Raw genomic sequence first — 14,059 nt, 5'->3', positions numbered from 1 at the left:
AATTTTCTTGTATTAGATCTTTTGAGAAAATATCAGGTGACTTCCATAGAATTGTTCAGCGTAATAATGAATTCTTAAGCGATTACATAACCAGATTTAGCAGGGAAGCTTTGGAGATCCCTAACCTTGACATGGCAGCTGCTGTCGAAGCCTTCAAGATGGGACTAAGGAAGGATTCTCCTTTCTATGATGACCTTGTCATGACTCCATGCAGGAATCTTGATGAAGTCAGAAACAGGGCATTAAGATATATTCGGCTAGAGGGCGACAAGAAAGCTTATGGAAGCTCGGTTATCCTGAAGTATGAGTCTACCAATAGAAAATCAGACACTCCACAGAAGTACACTAGGCCTAATCCTTATGCCAAGCAGGATAATCCCAGGATAAATGCTGTGGAAGAAGATAAGGATGATGAAGAGTATCCTAAAATATTTGAATATTGTTTTAATATTGATATTAGTGATGTGATTTGTGTAATGCAGGATCTAATTGACAAGGCCAGATGGCCTAAGAAAAATGAAAAGCCCGGGTCCATCAAAGAAAAGTCCAAATGATGTGCATTCCATGAAGACTTTGGCCATCGCACTGATGATTGTATAGCACTTTGGAAGGAGATAGGATACCTTCTCAGCAAAGGATACCTGAAGGAACTATTTGGAAGGAACAAGGATAAGAGTCAGGATCCTGTCAAGATACCTGAAAGGGCATCTTCTCCTCCACCCAGAGCTAAGGTTGTATCCTTTATCTCGGGAGGATCCGACATCTGTGGAACCTCATATTCAGCAGCTAAGAAGCGTTCCAGAGAAACAAAGATGGACAACGGAGAAAGACCTCTCTGCACTTCTACTCTGACAACTTAAAGGATCACATTCTTCGACAAGGAGGACCGATGTGATCTTGTAGATCCCAACCATGATGGTTTAGTAATCACTTTATGTATAGCTAACTGTTTTGTTCGCAGGATACTCGTTGATGGAGGAAGCTCTGTGAACATTATCCAAATGGATGCCTTAAAGAAAATGGATATCCCGGAAACGGAGATTATCCCAAAATCCTCAGTTCTTGTAGGATTTAGTGGCAAGACCAAGAACACTTTGGGAGAAATCAAACTTCCAATATATATTAAAGGAACTAACTCTCTACAAAAATTTTGTGTTATTGACACATTATCTTGTTGTAATGTGATATTAGGCAGGCCCTGGATCCATAGCATGAAGGCAGTACCCTTAACTTATCATCAATGTGTGAAACTACCAAGTCCATGGGGGGTCATCAAGATTGAAAGCGATCAGCAAGATGCGAAGGAATGCTATGCTTCATCAATGAAGTGGACTACAATGCCTACTCAAGCATAGCAATTACAGAAACAACCGGGGAAGGTCCTGCAAGCAAGAGAGTAGGATGTAAAGGAAGTAACTTTGGATCCTCAGGATACTGAAATCAAAGTATTATTAGGATCAGGTATTCCTGAGGATATTGAGATGGAATTGATATCCTTCCTAAAGAAAATAGCTTCTACCTTCATCTGGAAACATGAAGATATGACAGGTATCTCTAAGTCTATAATTACTCATAAACTTGGTACAGATAAATCTTTCAAGCCGGTACATCAAAAGCGAAGGAAGTTTGCTCCTGAAAGAAACGCTATCATACAAGAAGAGGTGCAGCAGAAGCTGCTCAAAACCAAGATGATAAGTGAGATCCAATATCCTAGATGGTTGGCCAATCCAATTGTTGCCAAGAAGAAAAATGGAAAATGGAGAGTGTATGTGGACTTCACAGATCTGAATAAAGCCTGTCCAAAAGACTCGTTCCCACTCCCACACACTGACTTAATGGTGGATGCAACTGCTGGCCACGAGCTGCTAACCTTCATGGATGCATCATCAGGATTTCAACAAATTCAAATTGAGCCTTCAGATCAGGAAGATACAGCCTTCATGACTCCCACAGGTATATACTGTTATACTGCAATGCCTTTTGGACTAAAAAAATGCTGATGCAACATACTAGAGGCTAGTCAACAGGATGTTCAAAGACCAACTGGGGGACACGATGGAAGTCTACATAGACGACATGGTGGTAAAGTCAAGAAAGGCTGAGGATCATCTCAAAGACTTGGCAACAACATTTGACATCCTGGATGAGTTTAACATGAAGCTGAACCCAGCCAAGTGTTATTTTGGTGTCAAAGCAAGAAAGTTTCTTGGATATATGGTTACCAAGAGAGGAATAGAAGCAAGCCCTGAGCAGATCAAAGCTATCCTGGATATTAAATCACCAAGAAATGTCAAAGATGTCTAAATGTTAACAGGTAGAATAGCAGCTCTCAACAGATTCATCTCAAGATCTTCAGAGAAGGGTAAAGACTTCTATGATATCCTGAGGAAGAATCAAAAATTCGAATGGGGAGAGAAGCAAGAAAGGGCATTGGTATCCTTGAAGGAATACTTATCCTCAGCACCACTCCTGATGAAGCCAATTGATGGTGAGCCATTATCCCTGTACCTAGCCGTTTCCGGGAGTGCAATCAGTGTTGTCTTGGTCAAGGATCATGAAGGTCAACAACATCCAATATACTATGTAAGTAAAAGCCTACTAGATGCTGAATCCAGGTATTCTTATCTTGAAAAGTTAATTTTAGCACTTATAATGGCTCCAACTAAACTTAGACATTACTTTGAAACTCACACTATCATCTGAGAGACTTGGAAACAGCATTTGATATCCTGGATGAATACAACATGAAGTTGAATCCAGCCAAGTGTCACTTTGGGGTCAAAGCAGGGAAATTCCTGGGATACATGGTCACCAAAAGAGGGATAGAAGCAAGCCCAGAGCAGATCAAGGCTATCTTGGATATCAAATCACCAAGAAATGTCAAAGATGTCCAAAGATTAACCGGAAAAATAGCTGCTCTCAACAGATTCTTCTCAAGATCTTCAGAGAAGTGTAAAGACTTCTATGATATCCTGAGGAAGAATCAAATGTTCGAATGGGGAGAGAAGCAAGAAAGGGCATTGGTATCCTTGAAGGAATACTTATCCTCAGCACCACTCCTGATGAAGCCGGTTGATGGTGAACCATTATCCTTGTACTTAGCTGTTTCTGGAAGTGCAATAAGTGTTGTCTTAGTCAAAGATCACGAAGGTCAACAGCATCAATATATTATGTAAGTAAAAGTCTACTAGATGCTGAATCCAGCTGTTTTGAGAAAACTAGGAATGTCAGGTAGGATGGCAAAGTGGGATGTGAAGCTTAGTGCATACGATATCTTGTATGAACCAAGGACAGCCATAAAATCTCAAGCACTTGCCGACTTTGTGGCTGATTTTAGCCAAGATATACTTGAGGAAGTAGAAAAGGAAGTTCAACAATTGGAGATCAAGGAGAGTTGGACTTTGCATACCGATGGTGCCTCCAACATAAGAGGAACAGGACTAGGTATCCTGCTAAAATCGCCACAGGGGGACATAATACCTCTATCTATATCTTGTGAATTTCAGACTACTAATAATAAGGCTGAATATAAAGCCTTAATAGCTGGTTTGCAGTTAGCTAAGGATATGAAGGTCAGGTATCTTCAAGTTTATGTTGATTCTTTGTTATTAGCTAACCATTTTAACGGCTCTTATGCAGTGAGTGCAGAAAACTTAGTAAAATATTTAGAAATAGTTAAGAAATTAGCTGTGTTTCGAAACATTTGATATAGTACAGGTACCAAGGGAAGAGAACACTGAAGCAGATGCCTTAGCAAATTTGGCATCAGCTCTCAAGATACCAGATGATGTCAAGATACCTATCGTGCATATCTTGACTCCAGCAACGAAGGAGAACCAAGAAGTCCTGGAGACTTTGAATCCTGAAGATAATCCAATATCCTGGACCCATCCCATAATGCGGTATCTTTAGGATAATGAGATTCCAGAAGGAGAAAATCGAAGAGCTTTCTGAATGAAGGTAACCCAGTATATTATCCTAAATGATACTTTATATAGAAAATCACTTGCAGGTCCATACTTGAGATGCTTGGAATATCAAGAAGCACAAGAAGTTCTCAAGGATATACATGAAGGTGATTGTGGAAACCACACTAGGGGCAGAGCCTTAGTATCCAAGATACTAAGGATAGGTTACTTCTGGCCAACAATGAAGAAGGATGCAATGGATTTCTTCAAGAAGTGTGATGCTTGCCAAAGACACAGCAATATCTTGCATCAACCAGCTGAACCATTATATCCTATCATATCCCCGTGGCCATTTATGAAATGGGGAATGGATATTGTGGGAACGCTGCCCAAGGCTCCTCGTGGAAAGGTCTTTATGCTGGCTGTTTTGGTCAAAAATTGACGATGGTAATTTCGTAACCAAATTAGTAATCGGGACTAGGTGCTTGCATAAAATGAAAGTAAAAGTGCTTGAACACAAGGATTTGTTGCGAGGAAAAAACCTGTTATCCTTAGGATAACAAGCAAAAAACCCCGGGCGGTGAAAACTATCACCACCGGTTTATTAATAACAAAGGTGATTACAATGGTGGAGCTCAAACTTGATCGTGATTACAGAGAATGCGAGTACTAGTAAGTCTCGTGTGTCTAGAGTGTGTGTTATTGATCTGGTTTTGAGCTCTATTTATACAAAAATAAAAAGCTAACAATATGGCTTATATTTAAGGAAACTGCGGAATTATTCCAATTAGCCGTTAAATCTGTTAATCAGCATTTTTCCTTATTGTCCACGTTCTAATAACAGCAGGTGCGAGTCTTCGGGTGATCAAGAAACTGTCATTGACCTGGTAAACATGGAAATTAGCAAAGATAGTGTTAGTTATATAATGTAATTAGGATACCTGTTTCCTTTGACGATACTGCATCCCGAATTTGCTCTGAATAATGTTTCCTGAGGATACCGGAAATCCGTGCCCTAACAATTGTCCCCAAATTTTAACAGCTGTAGATAAGGATTACAGCTGTAAAATTTTTGAATTTTGAATTTCAAATTTCGTGCGGTGGATACTTAATACACGCGTCAGCCATTTTAACTACTCGCCAAACCCTAGGTAATCCCTATAACTACCCGGATGATTAAAATTTATCTCATCTTCATTTTCAGGTAACTTCCTTCTTTTCCTTAACCTCGTGCAATCATGAGTTCGAAGCTTCATGATTCTGGCATTGAGGATTTTGTTTCCCAAAATCTTCTTGCCAATCCTGTGAACGAGATATGTACGTTCAATAATAATGATATTGAGTGTTTACGATCCCGAGGTTGCTTCCCTCCTGTAACGCCCGTTAATTTCCGTTAAAAGGGTTTAACCTTGTAGCGTTGTGTATATCTCTTGGGGCTTGTCCAGCATTCCTCGAGGGCCTTCACTTCATTCCTGTAAGTTAAACAAATTAAATTTTTCACCAAGTTGCTACGTATTTCCATTTGGAGGGGCTAGAGTGTAAGATTTTTATATCATAAACAAAAAAACCCTAACCCCTCTTTCTCCTTGGCTGATCGGGACACAGCAGCAGCCTTAGGGCTTCGTTTTTCTTTTTTCCAGCCGCTCCCAAGGTCTAAAACTCAAATTGAAGGTTAGTTTTATGTTCCCCCAAGTCCTATACATCTTAATTGATCATATTAACGCACTTATTGGTCGTTAGGGTTGAGTTTTGATGATAACAGTTTGCTGACAGATTGGTATTCGTTTATTGTAGGGTCTGTAACGTGATGATAATCCATTTTTTTTATCGATTCTTGTTTCCATGATTTTCTACTTTGAGTCTAGTTTCCAGAAAGGTATAATATGTAATTTTTGGATGAGATTTGAATGGTTTTTATGAATTTATAAGATCGAGTGTCAAAGCTGATGCTGGATGACGGATTCTGGTCTGTCTTCCCAACATCATAACTCTTTTTCAACAAGTCCAATTTAGTTGGTTCCACTTCTGAACCTTAATATTTTAAGTTAATAATCAAACCCAATTAGAATCGTTTAATTTGATTCGGTAATGAATTTTATAAAAATAAAACCATTTTGTTGCGCACTGAAATAGCTGCACGTACCTTGCTGTGTTGGAGGAATTTTTATAATTTTTGTGTCCACTAGAAAAATATAATAAAAATATTTTTATAAATTTAAGACATTTATGAAAGTCTGGTAAACATTTAATAATTTATTTCAAAGGTTATCCTATGTAATTAAATGCATCTTCGCATGCTAAAATCTGCCCGTTTTACTTGTTATTGATCGATAAGTTCATTTTAGGCTTAACCGGTGGATGTTCAATTTTGTTCTTGTCGGGGCTGTTTGAAGTGAGTTTTTGCACCACAATCTTCCTAGGTATGTCCCATATAAAATACTCTAAAATCACGTCTTTTGGTATTCGTTTGATTGGTCAACTAGTTGTTGTTCGAAAGATAGTTTTCGGTTAGCTAGAATGGTAGATTGGTGCGTTTAACGTGAGGGATGAAGTAAGTGATGACCAATTCAGTTCGGATAGCTTCGGTTTATTATACGGGCTGTTGGAAAATGATTTTTATAGGTATTGGGGCTGAATTGGTTGTCGGTTACTCAAACGGGTCGGTACAACGCGCATTTGCGTTTATTGAATAGTTAGTGCGTTGTACTTGCGAGTTACCGACCCATCCAACTCGTGTAGTGTCGTGTGGACTTGTTGGCTGTGAGTTTATTAAATTTGGTCCACACGGGGCTGAGTTGGTTGTTAAGAGCATAAACAACTCATAAACGCGCATATTCGTTCAACTAGTAACTTCCGGGGGTATTTTGGGAATCCTTTGTCACCGGGATTAGCTAAGGGAGGTTTTGGTAAATACAAGACCCTGGGGGCTGTTGTAATTGAACTTGGTGAGTTTGAAGCTTTAGGTAACTCAAACCATGTTAGAACGTCTCGTAGGATAAACGAGTCATCTTGATGTCAATAGTATTGATTGTATGTAAACCGATAGGAGTTTGAGTTGTGGGGCTACGTAGGGATCCTCTAGCCTTGTGGTGAAATCATACCTAGTGTCAGGTGAGTTCATGATGCCCCTTTTTAACCTTTTTACGTTTTGGGCTAGCATACACACCTTATTATGATTTTAACTGATTTTATTCGTTTAAACTATTGGGTTGGTATTGTATGATCTTGTTTGTGGTTGTGCCTTTATGTCACACCCCGTTAAGCGAATTGCGGAAGCGTAAAACGGAAATGCAACAGATACAACTGGTATCACATACATTGTTCATAAAGAAACATTACTAACTAATTTACAATATATTACATCGTTCTAACATCTTTTACAAACTAGGTGATACAATCAAACTGGTTCCTCAATTACTTTACTTCTAACTCAAATGCCTACGACATCAATCATCAGTCAGACACGTAACGCACAGGAAATTACTTCTCATATCTGATTACCTGAAAAGCATGTTAAAACAGGTCAACTACGAATAGTTAGTGAGTTTCATAAGTTTAACAAAATCAGTTCTGCGTACCACACAGTCATAGTTTGTATGTACGCGCGTATGTAAAAATATGTATTTACGTTTGTATAAATATGTACAGCCATATCCTTGTGTGTGCATATGCACACATGTAAGTTTATAATATGAATTCGAAATTTCGGTAAAATCGTGATTGTTTGTTCGTACTACCTGTTTCCAATTTCCGTGTTTGACCAACCACTGTGGACCCCCTTCCTCCCACAACGGTTCCACATAAACTCAGACATTATATAGTGTACACGCAAATAATTATTCTACATATAGTATTTCCTATGGCTAATCACATAGCATGTATATAGACACATATACACATATAGTATTTATCACGTATCACCAAATACTGTGGCTCCCCATCCGCCCACAATACGCATAATCACATTATTTTCTTAACATTCATGTCATAATCAAGTTAGTCCGTTTAATAATTTGCAGCAGAACTTGGCTCATAGGCCATACTCAACTTTAGTTTATAAGTTGCTGCAGAACTTGGCTCATAGGTCATACTCAACTTTAGTTTAGTAAGTTGCAGCAGAACTTGGCTCATAGGCCATACTCAACTTTAGTTTATAAGTTGCAGCAGAACTTGGCTCATAGGCCATACTCAACTTTAGTTTATAAGTTGCAGCAGAACTTGGCTCATAGGCCATACTCAACTTTAGTTTAGTACTATTGTGGCCCCCCTTCTGCCCACAACAGCCCCATAATCATCACAGACCACGTTATCCCCATGGCCATTACAGACCACGTTGTCTCCCAAATTAGTTATGTTTAACATTACATAACGTGTTTGTATAAACATGCTGTCACGTGTAATTTCATTATGTTTTGCAATTCGTATTATCTCCACTCAATATATCAATCAACGATAATAATCATCTTTCATCAGCACGTAGTCAATCATTATGTTTGTGGGGACTTTTCATATATAAATGTCCAGATATTTTATATCCTGATCCGTTTTTAGATAAATAACGTGTATAAACATGCTTTCCACCCCAAAAATTCGTAAAATAGTTTAAAGAGTGGGGTCATGAAACTCACGGTTTTGTAGGCACTCAGTGCGAGATCAGCACGGGGTTCGTTTCCCTTGCTATCACTTAGTCCCTATAGTCCATATTATAATAATATTAATATTTTAATATTATTATAATCTCAGTACTAAACTGGGCTGTATAACTAATTTAAGTATAACTGGAACACCCAGAAAGTGACAATAGGCTTAGGTTGTGATATTGTTCAATGTCTAATACTTAAAACCGAACTTGGCTCAGATTCCCGTTTTCCCAGCTAGGCCAAGTTGTTTGTTTACGCGTTCAGAAAACAGTTATGGGGAAATAAGCTTGGGTAAATGTATTGGTTAATAAAATAATTAAGTTATAAAAAAGGATCACATACTAGGGTACCGGATTAGCCTCGGGGCCCGTTTCCGTTTATTCAGTTTGATTTGAGAAGAAACGCGCACAATCCACCCGGATTGTCTAGATTTCTCATAGAAAAGTTCGTTCTTACTTAATTAATCCGAAAATATGATTTTTGATCACTCTTGGTGTTTTGATATTCCCGCAGGTTCGTTAGTCGCGAACTTACCGGTTTTTATAAAAACTGAATTTGCTTAATCTTTAAATTAGCATAATTAATTAACCGTTAATTATTAAATTATGAAAATTTAACCACTTATCAATTAAAATATGTAGATTTTAATAAAAATAATTATGGAATTATTTACTGATTTATTAATTTATAAAAATTCATTTTGTCAGCTATATTTCGCCTGAAAATCGTCTGTTTACCCCAAACAATTTCCAAAAATTCCAAAAAAAATCCTGAATACTCAAATCATGTCCCAAAACAATCTATATCAATTCCAGAATGTAAAAAGCTTGTTCAATATTCTTTTTGGCTCAAATTCGGCTATAAAAATTCGCACGAACGCATATGTACAAAACACCTTTAGAATTCTCCAAATGATATCAAAATTCATATGTGATCAAAATACATCAAATCTGAGTTCCCAGAAAAATTTCATAATTTTGAAGTATTTTAGCTATTTTTCCCAAATAAACGTCCCAATTCGGTAATAAATTCGCCAAATATTCTCGGATGGTTGAAAAATTACCAAATTTGAACAGGGAATTATTGACATGGTCCCTGATGTCCCTGCAAAATTTCAAGTCCTAACAATATGCACATCACAACCTTAACCTAAATAGCCCGTAAGCGAGTGTTTCGGTATTACCTTAGCGGGTTTGGCTCGTTTCCGACTTTTTAATCAAGTTTTCAGGTTCTTGTGCTTCTAAGAAAGCTAGGTACAAGTCCTATATCACAAACCAAGCAATTTTTTCTCAACATAACAGCCCTTAACTTAGGGTTTCGGATAGTGCACAAAAACGAACTTTTGAACCGTAAAAACGCCGTTTCAACCCTTTCATCCGTGTTTATGGCCAAAAAACACTATCAAAACAGGTTCCTCACCATGTGTATGATCAAAACATGTTTATGGACCATTTTTAGGATTTTTACACGGTTAGGAATGATTTTTAGTGTCCAAGACATGTTTTTATGGTATTAAACAAGTTTAAACAAGTAAAAAAACTACTTATTTAAGCCCCTTACCTTAGGGTTTGAAGGTTTTTGGCTGGAACAGAGCTTATGTCCAGAGTTTTCAAGAAAATGAGGCTAAAAATATCTTGGATCTAGTTTAAATATGAAAGGAAAACAAAGGGGGGTGGGGTGGCGGCTGCGGCCGGAGCTCCTGGGCTCATTTTGGGCCCATTTTGGCCCAAGCTTCTGAATTCTCAAGCCCAAATACGAAAAGCCCGGTCTAAATTTAGTTCAGGTTCGGTTTTTGGCGCGAAAAACTTATCGGGTGCGTTAAGTAGCCCGAAAACGAGTGTTTTTCGGCTAGTTTTGTGTAAAATTATAAAGACATACTATACGTTTGTAAAAATCGAAAATATTTTCACGGATTGCTTAAAACATTTCAAATAAGTGTTTGGTAAGTCTTTTTCGGCTTAATGGATGATACAATGCTTGGTTTGTAACTATCTTTCGCGTTTAAATCTATAGCGGGTAGTTAAACGAGCATGTTTTCGTTTAACTTGTTTGCTATCAAACTAAAGCCATATTACTAATATTTTAGCTTTTATAGATCGTATATCACTTATAGATGGCCCCTCTGGATATCCGGTTCATAACCAGACCCGTTTGGTTATTCGTTTGGTCGTTACGCAATAAGCGGTTAAACGCTTATTCGAGTTTGTAAGTACTAAGGTGTACTCGGTTTTGCCACGGATGTCACACTTTATGAAGACATGTGTAAATTATATTTTATGCCTTAGGATATTTTAGACTTGTTACAGGGTCATATATCCCTTAAGGTTATACATATTACTTGGGCTATAAGCCTCGAGGTTGCTATTAGGCTTAGTATTGAATGCCTAGATTATCCATTATTTATGGATTGTATGTGGTGATATTGTTGGTTGGATGTTCGAATTAGATGTTTGTATGTGTGTATGTGAATGTGTATGTGTTGGTAAACTATGACCGGGTCAAATATATTACTCGGGGAAGACCCGGGATGAGGAGGCCCGTGTTGCATGTTTATGACGCGGCTGGGTCAAATATATTACTTGGGGAAGATCCGGGGTGAGGAGGCCCGCCGTTCTGAAAACCGTGGTCGGGTCAAATATATTACTTGGGGAAGACCCGGGGTGAGGAGGACCGTATCACGTGTTTGGGTATGTTAAACCGTGACCGAGTCAAATATATTACTTGGGGATGACCCGGGTGAGGAGGCTCGTGTTGCGTGAATTGTTTTATTTAAACTGTAACCGAGTCAAATATATTACTTGGGGATGACCCGGGGTGAGGAGGCTCGTGTTACATGATTTTAATGGTTTTGTTAAACCGCGGCTGGGTCAAATATATTACTCGGGGAAGACCCGGGGTGAGGAGTCCCGTGCTGCGCGAAAAGATGTTTAATGTTTTATTTACTTATGATTTGAATAAGAAAAGCTATTTATGATTTTATGGACTTATGTTTTGACCAAGGAAATTATGTAACTAATTACTCATGATTTTCCCCTACATTTAATACTCATGGAGTTTAAATTGTTTAATGAATGTCGATTATGAAAAACTTGAACTCACTCAGCTCTAGCTAACTTTGTGTGTATGTTAGATTGATTGTCAGGTTATGGATTGGAGGTTATCGCTTGGACGTACTGGAGACTACTCAGAAGATTGAAGGCATTTCTGGTCGAGGATTTCAAATAAAACAGACATTTTATTTATATTTGATTTTGGACATTTGTACACGCGTTTGGGATTTTTAAATACTTACACTTTTTCCGCTTTTATTTACTCTGAACTTGTTTTAAATAAAAACGAATAGTTTGGTTTTAAATTTTTGTGAAATTATGGATGTGATTACCAACTGTAGGATTCCCGGGATTCAGGGTCTTATACCTCCGGGAACTGTTTTCCGCTCCTTCGATCCAGCTGTCTTATCTGATCTTGTCTCTAAGACCTGGATTTGTTTTCCGTTTTTGCCATTCAAGATTGGCTTTACTTACCCTTTTCCAGCCCTTACCACGGAGTTTTTTATCAGAACTGGGCTTAGTTTTATCCAAACCATGCCAATGGTTTGGAGGACCTTGTTTGTCTTGGAGAGACTAATCGTCGATCGTGCTCAGGATCTCACCCTTTCTGAGCTTGCCTCCGTCTATGACCTTCATAGTCACGGTTCCACAAGATACCTTCTCAAAACCAGATCTGGCCGAACCCCATTAGTTTTGAAGAACACCCAAAACAACGACCAATGGAAGAAGCAATTCTTTTTTGTTAGGAGAGAATCGCTTCCGAATCCTAAAAACCTCCCATATCTTTGGGTGACTAAATGTAGGATACGTTGTCTTGAAACTGTATGTTGTTATTCTTGTGACTAACATATTTTTATCTTATCTTATCGCAGCCTTGAAGTTCTTCGAAATCGCTCCTCCTGGCAAAGAAACTGAGAACAAGCTAAATTCTTTCTATCTCATAGGCGAGGAAGAAAGAACGTTTCTTTTTCAGTCTGGTCTCCAAGAATCATCCCCGTTATGTTTGGTAAGGGACATTGAAATGTCAGTATAAATATTTTAAGGATTAGAGATACTGACCTATACACTTGTAGGTAAATTTGCTTCAGCCTTTGCTTTAGATGACATTGACAGCATGGTCTCTACTCGTAGTACCAAAAAAGAAGTTGCCCCTGCCTCCTTACCAAAACCTGAGAGCAGTCGCGCCAAGGGATCCAAAAAGATGAAAACCCAGGAAGCATATGATTCTTCTCCGACCTGCAATCTAGAGTTTAACAAGGTATACCTCCTGCCAGTATCCTCATATTTTCGAAATAATATATTCTGAGGAAAGTTTGTTTTGGACAGGGTTTGGAACAGCTATCCTCCTGCTTTAATGATCTTCATTATGAGCTTCTTGATTCCAACACTCGCACAACCGAGATGCTGAAGATTGCAACAGTCAAAACCAATCTTCTTGACAAGCAGACCAAGGAAATTGAGGAGTTGAAGCAGCTCGATGGCCAAGAAGGAACTCGTCCACCAAGAAGCGAATCGTCTGGCACAGATCCAAGAGGTTACTGAGGGTGCGAAGAGGTCTGCGACTATTTCCATCTTCCAGTCTCGGCTTAAGATGGCCAGGGAGGCCAAAGATGCCGGTGTTGATACCTCTTTCTGGGATGTGGCTGCTTGGGAGAAGGTTTTGGCTGAGCTCATTGGTGAGGATACGGAGAATGCTGGTCCTAGTGGCGTGGTGAAGACTGCGGAGGAGGCAGTGGATGAGGTGACCAAGGGAGCGGCGAAGACGGTTGGTGACGAGGTGCAATTGGGCGATGATAGCGGAAAAGAAAAGGCTTGAGCTCAATTTTTTGTGTGTTGGTTTGGATGTGGGGTTGTAATGGTTGTTTAAACAATTTTCTTTTTTCTGTCTTGAACAATAGTATGCTTAGGATATTAGGATACATGGGTGGAGGGATCTTGACTTTCCAAGACGAAGCCCATGTAATCTTAACTTTTGAACGTCTGGCAGTACTTGGGTGGAGGGATCTTGGTTTGTCAAGACGAAGCCCGGGTATTGCCTTTCTAGTTTCCTGCACTTTATGATTAGTAATGATATAATCCTTTGGCTTTAAGTATTATGTTCAATAACTTGTAATTTTTAGATGTCTTTTATTTTCCTAAAATAACTTATGTCGGGGATAATATATTTTGAAAACATGGTTCCAAAATATTTTTACCATTTTGAGAATAATGAATCCTGATCAAGAAATCTTTTAATGATTATAAGTTTTTAGAAAACATAAAAAGGATTATCAGGAACTGATAAAAAATATCTTAAGGATAATGTATCCTTACGCCTTGTGTGAGTTATGTAAGGCCCCGTTACCGGTAACCCTACTTTCGTGTTGGATTTACTCATAAACACAGTTCTAAATATCAGAGTTAATTAAAACATTTACGCGGAATATAAAACTTTCATAAAACATTACAATATTTCATAACT

This window comes from Bidens hawaiensis, unplaced genomic scaffold (assembly GCF_021521415.1).
Source record: "Bidens hawaiensis isolate Kalapana, Puna unplaced genomic scaffold, B.hawaiensis_p1.1 tig00012287_1, whole genome shotgun sequence".
In the NCBI taxonomy this organism is placed as follows: Eukaryota; Viridiplantae; Streptophyta; class Magnoliopsida; order Asterales; family Asteraceae; genus Bidens; species Bidens hawaiensis.
Note: the sequence above shows the minus strand (reverse complement) of the source record.